Below are 10,548 nucleotides of genomic sequence, written 5' to 3' on the forward strand. Positions count from 1 at the left end.
ATATTTAAGATTTTAATAGTTATTTATAAATATAAGAAAAAAATGTTTGTAATGTAATGTACCCTATAGATAACATAATTTATACAGATTTACTATACTTTTTAAAGAATATAAAATAAAGGCGATTTACTGATCTATGAAATATTGAAACAGAGAGTACTGTAAATACTTTGGTACAAGCTATATGCATACTTGTTTTCATTAAAAACATCAAATTGTTCATATATAGCCAGAGAGAAAGATTCCAACGATACAGCTTATATTTGCTAAACATCACGATTCTAGTCAATAATCTTTATTATTTTGTTTTCAAATTTCTAGAATTTTAGTTTTTATACGGATCTCGTGCTACAAAACGCAAATAAACGTGTTAAATCATCTGATAATCGTTTTTTTTTGAGATCCTATGCTTTCAATATAAAATTTTATCATGACTACGATCTGATAGAATTATTTATACTAATATGTATTCAATCTTATTTATCTATTTTTATATGTTTTTATTGAATACCAAAAACAAAATATAAATTTTCAGCATGATATATAGGCTTAAAGCGTTTTTTTACATAAAAAAAAACGGTTGAAAGGCATATTCTACAAAATGTGCAGATTTTTTCTAGAACCAGAAGCCAAAGCCTTACAATTTATTATTTTGATTGTAATAAAAATTTCTAACCAACATACAATATATTATATGTATCGATATATTTTTTTTACGATCTTAAATAAAATTATTAGTTTTTTTAACATTTTTAAATAATTAATATCTGAAAAATGCAAGAAAAAACCTTTTATATAGTGTATCGAGGATTTTAATTATATAAAATATATGACTATAAGATTTGTGCTGTTATGATGGTATTTATGTGTCGAAAAAAATATGTTATATAATAAACATAAAGTAATACCACAGTATTTTCTTTATGAGTATATAGATGTAGGTTATAAACATTATATTTTCGTATACAGAAGTTAGTACCTTAAATCAGTTTTAGTTGACTTTTAGTGAATATATACTGGTATTACAAAGATAATCATATTTTTTAAATATTTAAAATGCTTATTTATATAAAATATCATATAATTCACTATATAATATATGTTTTTAGCATCAACAAAGGATCTCGTATAGTCATAATTTGCAAAAATTTAATATAATCATTCCTAGAAAAATAAATTTAGACTATTATTGAATTGCCTACTTATATACAATTTACATTAAGACTATTGTAGAATTTTTATGTGGTTTTGCATGCCATCTATTGTTAAGATACAAAGAATGTGTATAAAATATACGTCTCTTTTATGTACAGTTAAGCGCCATATGTGACTCCTGTATACACATTTTTGCGTATTTTTACATGTTTGTTGGCTAAAAGTTGTTTCTAAATATATTTATCATCTATATTGTATCTTACAGTATGAGTATTTAACTGAGATTTACTTTAATACTTTATGATGTAACATCAAGAAGTCAAAGACTGGATACAAAGAAACACAAATAAAGTAATAAAACTATCTCTTAAGGTTGGATCAATTTTTTTTGTAAATATCATATATTCATTTGTAAAACAATTGTTTATTGTTTTGCATTCTTTATAAAATCTGAAAAAGGTTCGAAAACCTATTAAAAACCAAGAAAAACATTTGCGCAATAAAATATTTATATTATATGATATTTCATAAACTTTTGATATCATAAATATTATAGATGCTTTGACTTCACATCTTTCTGCTTATTTAATATAAAAAATGCAACATTCTTTTCTTGAAAAACTATGTAAAAGCATTTATTTGAATTTCAAAAAAATCAATATTATTTAGTTTCATCTAATTTCATGTAAAAGGTTCTCGCATTGTATATGCTTCATTTTAACCCTATTCAACTATAGTTTTATTGATTTCCTTTCGTTTTGTTGCATACAAAATTCTGGATAAAATTTTTTTATAATTGTTTTCATAATATTTTTTTTATTATTGAATATTTACGCATTCTACTTGAATGGATGCTAGATATCTATCTATATAGGTTTCAGTTCATAATAACTTATATAAAAGCAATTTTTTTGTTAGCTCGCATAGAAATCACTAAAAAGATGCGAGAATTTACGAACTTGAAACACAAGACTAAAAATTTTCGAAAATATATAAATATGACTTATATAAAAAGTATATGATAAAAATAATTTGTGAATAATAACAGTGCTCTTTATGACATAAATTACAATAAATGTTGAAAAGAATTCATAAATAATTTATCAACCTAGCTTTCATATATAAGTAATTCCAAAAGTTCACATAATAGCGTATCTTAGTATTTAGTGTATATAATATGCACAGAACATTTTAGATACGGTCAAAAATGTGCATATGTCACTTTTGAACTGTAAAATATTAGTTATTTGATGTTAGATATGAATCCGAATCAGTAACACTAGAAGTTGAAAAAAATAAATTCTATTTTAAGAAAAAATAAATTCATGTGTACCAAAACGAGCAAAAACATAAACTGCAAACCAAAATATAGTCTTCTTATAATCTATATGTAAAAAATCTGGGTTTACATGGAAAGGAATTATTGTTCTCTAGTAGAAGAATATTGTACAGTCATAAGAAAAGTAAACTAAGTCATAAAAATTTACTTTTCTTGTTTTAAAAAAAATTCGTGAATAGTATCTTAAAACAGAACAAAGCTATACGTTTACCGTACAAAAATATGTGTGAGGTATCTTTGTATAACAAAATATCAATAAAAAGTTCAATACATTCAGCATAAACATAAATTTTATTTTTGGATCTACATGTATTAAAATAAACAACCATATAATGACTTAGACAAAATAAATGATTTTTTATTATAATAAATTAAATAAATTCTATAACTAAAGAAAAAATCCTAACACGAACAATTAAGTGATGAGAAATCCAAAAAAAGGTTTTAATTACGAAAATAAGGTCAATAATGCAAAAAAAATGTATTTATGTATTTTTGTTGTGTTTCAAACTAATTCAAAAAAGGGTAAAAAAATCTAGAATGAAATAAAGAGAGATACATGATTTCTTAATAAACACGTGTACCAAAGAATGGGCTTTCTAACTATTTTGCTATATGAAATGCATATTTTTCAATATAAAAATATAAGCATGTGACAATTTTAATTGATATCGAGACTTAATCAAATAAAATAATACACAAAATTTGCCATTATTACAGATTAGCTGTTTTTCTTTTATCATATATGCATAAATAAAGTGTTGTAGAATCTACAAACAGAATCTTATATTATATAGAAAATATAACAATATTAAGAAAAATCATATCATAAATAAATAGAAATACAATACACAATTTATTTATATATAAAAAGGTAGTTATATAAATAATTTTGCATTCAATTAAAGGAAAATTTAGACCGAAGATTCATAAAGAAATTTAGCACAGTTGAATATAAAGAATATAGAAAAAGTAACAAATACTTTTTAAACTGCATTCTTTGTTTTACTTTTTGCATTTAATATGCCAGAAATATAAAAAATCTCACAGTGGTATATTTAAATTATATTATTAATACTCTGCGCACTTTTTTATGGAAATATTGACGCCAATAAAAAAAATGATTTTTTATATTGGCAGAATTTTATAAAACTTATAATTTTGTTTTTATAAATGTTTTCAGCATTACTAAAAAAAATTTGTCACAAAGTTATATTTTCTTGCAGTAAATTAAACTATTATTGCATAAAAAATCACAGTTTTGTGATTACACTGCATAAAATCAACATGGTTAAACGTAGAAAGTTACTTAAAACATAGTATCTGTATTCTTATCAGTTGAAATCTTGTAAAATTTTGCATGATTTGCAAAAAGATACTTATGAGTAAAAAAAAGTAAATATACTATAAAGAAGCCTAAGTCGCTACAAATACATACAGAACACATATAATCAAGCGTATCAAACATTATTTCAATGAAATAAATGTATCTAAAATATGAATATGATTATTTTTACATTGTTTATTATGTTGAAACTGGTGTTTTGTCTTATATATTATATATAGATCGGAATTTTAATAATTAAAACAAAAAAACACACCTTTTTATTCTATTATAATTTAAGAATTTTTTTTGCAGACATAAAAAATCGGATGTAGATATATGTGTTTACATTTACAAAGATATATTTGAATGATATCATAGATTTTACAGATAATTTTTCTATAAATTCCAGTTCTGTAACCAGTATCAAGCTTCTTACGCTGTTAAGTAAAAAATATATCTGCAGCTGTGAGCTTCTATTAATTAAATAAGAATAATATAATAAAGTAGCATGTATATGTTGGCTTCTTAAACTTATGGCTATTTATATATTTTATAGCAACACATATTACACCATTATAAAGGCAAAATATTATTCCCATTAAAATGCATATATTTTTTGATATTAAGATTTGAGTCTCTATTAACAAAAAAATATTGATTTGACACATGGTTAATTTTTGTTTATTAGAGCGGTACTTTCTATCAAGATTTAGTATGCACGTAATGTTTAAAATACGTGAATAAATGCTTAAAGGCACAATCAGCTAATTTAAGTTATAAATATTTTTTGATTGAATTATTAAATATCAAAGTATTATATAGAAGATATTATCAAATCAGTTTATAAAATCATATATTCTTAGACAATATAATGATTTGCTTCCAATAATATCAAATCAGAATTATGTATTTCCTAATCAATTCTAAATACAAATATAACATCAAATAAAACGAAAATGTAAAAGATTTTAAGTAAAGGAAAAATTTATCAGATAATTATTAAATTTTTGAAATTTTTTTTTGTCTAATTATGCATATAAATGAACTCAATTTAGCAAATTATTTTCACATTTTTTATCCCCTTACATTTTTATATTAATATTTTGTCTATGTGATGTGTATCATGCTAATTTGAACGTCTTGATATCTAGAATAAATTCATATGCTTTTCGATGCTAAATTGTCTATTTTTAAAAACAAAATCTGATGTCATCCATAGCCCTATCGCAAAGGTTTCAACTAAAAAAATCAAACTCAGTTATTGATAAGATAACATCATTACACGAATATTTAAATCTAAAATTAATGTAGAAAATAAGCATATGTAAATAAAAAGATTCTTCTGGCTAAAAAAAAATCTATAACTATTTAGTTTTTACGAAAGTATGTAAAGAAAATATAGGATCGGATTCAAAAATCATATTATAGTTATACAAAAACGAATATTATTTACTTACAGTTTTTTACGAGACTGCAGATGTGATTTTGGCATTTGTCATATGTTCACATCACTTAGAAGCACAGCGACATATCAATAAATTGAAAAAAAAACGTAAATAAAAATTAATGCCAAATATCTAATGTAAAGCATGTCATTATATAAGTTTGTAGTTTTTGAACCAATAATTACTATTATAAGGTGTTTCTGAATATATTATTCATGGTAATATATATTTAGAAATAAATATAGGTATATCTAAGTTTTATGTAAGCCTCAATGCTTTCATGAGATCTTTTTTTGATACAAGATAATAGATTATGTCTTAATGCAAAAATATCAATGGAAACTTATGAAAATCAGAGATTAAAATATAGATATTTAAATGAACAGGTAAAAAAAATTGCAATATTTTATATTGAAAAAAACAGATTTAGGTAACGTATATATACTGAACGCATATTCTTTTGTAGTTTGCAATTTTTCAATAAAAATCATTTTGTTCCTACTTTTATAATTCAGGACTCTAGAAAAACAAAAAAAAATCGATCGTAGATCTCGTATGTATTTTTATAGTCATAATATAGAAATTTACACATATACAATCTGAAAACAAACCATGAAAAATCTAATAAATGTTACGAAATTTATAATTCAAAATCTTGTATATTACGAATTTTTATATAACAGAATTAGTTTTTTTTTTATTTCTTCATGGTTTGATATTAGTCAAAAAGCATAAAAAGATTTAAAACACAATTTAGTCACGATAATTAACCTAATCAGTGTTTATATTGGTGCAAAGGTTTTTATTAAAAATATTGAAACACAAAAAAATATTTTTGTTTAGATTACTGTATCTAAACTCAGCACATAAAAAGGCTTAAAACATGTTCTTAATTTAGTATGTAGTGATTTAAATGATTTTAAAAGTATTTTCTAAAAATTTATATTTTAATAAATAGCTATTAGCAAAAGGCAAAAACAAAATTATCACATTCATACGTTAGGAATATACGAAATTTCGTTATTTAAAATTTTTATATAAAATCAAGTTATGCTAAAAGAAAGAATATTAAACCTTTACTGTGTAATTTGTTGCATTTAAGTAATACGCTACAAATTTTTTCTATATTTTAAATCTAGATGTAAAATTTTTAAGGGTAATACTATAAATGTTATGCGTAAATAAGAAGTTAAAATTCGAATAAGATATTGAAACTAAGATATAAACAAATTAAAAGATACTATAAATGTTCTAACATGTTTATTATCTACAAAGTAAAACTTTCAACGTTATTTGAGTTAACTTATAATTCTCTATGTGACTTTTTTTAGTGCTGTATTATGATTTGACATATCTTTTTTTCGATTGTGTATTCAAACTCTTATAGACATACTCAACAATCTTGATATTGTCCTTTCAACGCCATTTAAATATTTGCTAATTGTTTTTTTTTTGGATTATCAGTTCTGAAGTTGTTCTGATCCTAAAAAATGATATAGCCCCTGGATTCATGTACATCATAAGATTACGACAAATTAATATGTGAAGTTTGTAAGCATGAGATGAAATGAAATAATTTTGACTTTTTCCGATTTCATTGTTTCAATCAAAGCAAAATTTATTTGCTTGTAGTATTTATGTTATATATTTTTTTTTGTTCTTTTTTTCTTAAAATTATTTATCATGGTATATTTTAGAATTGTTATATAATCAAAGTCTGCTTCTTTTTTATATTTATGTGTGTTTTTATGAAAGTAGATACTAAAAATAAAACATCGAAAATTTCTTTGTGTTTCTATATTATATCACTTATGTATTTTTCTCCATATATACTCCAGCGAATAAATGGTAATCATATAAGAGATATTACTGTGAATTTGTTAATATAGTATCTAGAAAAACTATATATTTTTATGCGAAACTTTATATAGTTACTTTTTTCAATTAAAATGATCTAAGAAAAGATTCGCATTGATCTATATCATGATCAACATATTTTGCTGTGTGTTTTTTATTAATTTTTATATTATTCTTTATTTATACTAAATTTTTTCAAGCAAACTTGTAATTCAAATAAGCTTTATATTGTTATATAAATTTTTTAAGGATCTCGAACACGGATTCTATGATTTCGCTATTTTTTTAAATCTATGATAATAATCTTTTTTGTTTTCTAATTTGACCTAAAACTTGTTACAATCTTTATATTTCTTATTTTACTATGCAAATGTTTACTGTATTTAAGAGCTTCTACCAGCCAAAATATTATATATATAGTATTTCAATATTTTGTAATTTGGTTTGAAATATTACTTTACAATTATATTTTAGATATGAATTCCTATATGTTTTACTTAAATTTTACTTAATTTTTATAATATGTTTGTCCATTTTTTTCATTTCCTAGCACACTTAAATGTATTTTTTTTATGTTTTTATCGTTAATTTTTGTCTTGGGCAGGTCTTCTATCGTCTGATAATTATTATTCGAAACTTATTGAAGTTACTGGCTAATACATGGTTTGATTCTATAATAATATAATAATGATCTTAGAGCTTTTGAGAACAATTAATTAAACTCAATCATGACAATTGACGTATTTAGTTATGTTCTTTATATAATCATTTTTGTAAAAAAAATAAATGGATATGTAAAAAGTAATTTTCTCCGTAAAACATCTGAACTTTAACAGTATTTTGCGTTAAATGTTTTTTTGAAGCTATGAATATACATATAATTTTATGATATCGCATGAACATAAACTATCTTATAAAAGAAGCAATGTTTGATTTTCTTAAGATAAAATCACAGTATTATAATCATTTTATCATTTTAATCAGGCGCTGTATTTTTATTCGTGTCAATTCTATTTCTATGCTAAAAATTTTTAAAAATTAGAGGTTTTCTTTGTCAAAAGCTATCACTTCGAAATAAAAAATTTTAAAAATCACGTTTTATGATGATTAAAAAAAGATTCGATTTTAATAAGTTTTTCAACAAAACTCAATCGTAATAATGCTGTTTAAAAGTATAATAATATGTAATATGTATATCAAAATACATGTTTGATAACATAAGTGGTAATCTTAAATCGAGTATATATAAAAATGACATCGTATACTAAAACAGGTCACAGAAACAAAATTCGAATCAATTTCAAAAAATAAAAATATATTAAAGTACATAATCATACTTTATATATCCCTTTAATTATAAATAGTTGTTTGAGTCTATAAAAAGTTGTGTATTTAAACTTTATTTAATGATTCATAAATGCATAAAAAATTGGCTTTGAAAAAAGAAATAAGAATTTATATATTTTTATATGAAAAGCACTTTTCTCGCATGTTCTTGCATATTGACATCAAAATTCGGTCGTTAAATGCAAATACATGCATATTATTTATACTTTCTTATGACATAAGTTTGTGATTTAATCTTATGAAGCTATAATTTTAAAGATTTTATCATCATAAAAGTACCAGTAATCTACTTTATAATATAAATAATCAATCTAGTGTGCAATGACATTGTATGTTTTATAATCGTATTGTGCTAGCGTATATGATCATTTTCTTATTTTGATAAATATAATTTTTTTCTTTCTTATCTTTTTTTATAGATACGATGAAAATTATATTTTTAATGCTGTAGTATATTACATATTTTCAGTGATATTTGTTTTATTTCTTTAATACTATAAAAGACAAAACCTAAAATATATGCATTTTTAATATATATTTTATATGATGATATATTACATATTTCTTATGGTTTTTGTACACCCATTTATATTTTTCTAATTCTTTTGTGTCATATACTACTTACTTTTTTATTTCTTCTACGTATCGTTTTACCTGATAAAACATATCATGAACTTGAGGATGTTTATCAATAACTTGTGATATGTTTTTATCACGTTCAATAGTAATATCGAATCCGTATTCAATTTGAATTCACATCTAATTTGCAATAATTTTATCCATTACAGATTAAAATTGCCATATCATTTTTTAATCTAGTTTCTTCTTATGTAAATCGACTAACACTGAAAAAACCAAATTATACTCATAATATAAAATTTACGATCACGAGCTCTAATTTTATCTACAAGCATACCTATGCCCTCAAATACATATCGATTTATTTTAGGATTTTTACACTCTAGGTCACAATTTCGTTCTCAACTATTCTGCGTAAGTCTCATTGCACTGCAACTATATTTTTGTTCGCCGTTCGTTTGTGTTTTCTGCATTGAATTAAGAGTCGCTGCCAAAATATATTTTTTCTTTTAAGGTTTCTTTTATTTTTGCGTCTTATGATCATTTTGCGCTGTTCTTGCAACGAAGTTACTTTATAAAAAGATTCTTAGGTCGATCTAAGCATATTTAGAATTTAACCTTTGCAATACAGCTTGTTGGTTATTTGAAACGTATTCTAAAATTAACAATTATTCGATTGCTGACTTCACATGTATGTAAATAAATATAAATATTTCTAATGTTAGATATAAGCCAATTACTTGAACTTAACATTTTTTCGAAAAAAATGGTATCCAGCTCTTTTAAAATGTTTTTAAATGTCGTTAGATTTTCTTTGATAATAAATTTTCTGCAAATATATTCATATATTGTAATTAGAAATATATAATGTGTAGCTAAATGCTTTTTTTGTATACTCATGCTTATCGTTATAATATCACTATACAAGCAGAAAAAAAACCTTCCGTAATAATTTTGTATAGCTAGTACAAGAGTAAATATTTACGTCTTTTTTAAATTTTGTGTTGATAAATATCTGAAATGGGCATAATAAGTTATTTTCTAAAGTTGCAGTCTTCAAAATGTTTATGTTTTTTTATCTATATTTTAAAAATATTTAATGTTTTAATGCTAGAATCTAGTCAAAATAAAATTACATATTTACTGTTACTATTTTTTTAAACAAGATGTTGAATGTATATTGTAATGATCATATAATTTTTAAACGAGTAAGTTCTCTAAATTTATAAAATGAGTATTGTAATCTGTTTAATTTTACGAAATCTTTTGTGTTGTATATCGTTTCATTAAATAATTGGATTTATTTAGATATTATATATTTTTTGTGTAAAAAAAATGTACAAGCATATTTAAAAAATATAGGATAATAAAAATGGCCTAAAAGACAAGTATTTAGAATTTATAATAATATTGTTCATAAAGGATACGAAAAAAAATCATATCAAATAGTAAAATTTAATCTGTATTAAAACGAGATAAATACACATACTTCGGGGAAA

This window comes from Rhyacophila brunnea, unplaced genomic scaffold (assembly GCF_057557595.1).
Source record: "Rhyacophila brunnea isolate RB1 unplaced genomic scaffold, BYU_Rbru_1.0 scaffold_61, whole genome shotgun sequence".
Classification (NCBI taxonomy): Eukaryota; Metazoa; Arthropoda; class Insecta; order Trichoptera; family Rhyacophilidae; genus Rhyacophila; species Rhyacophila brunnea.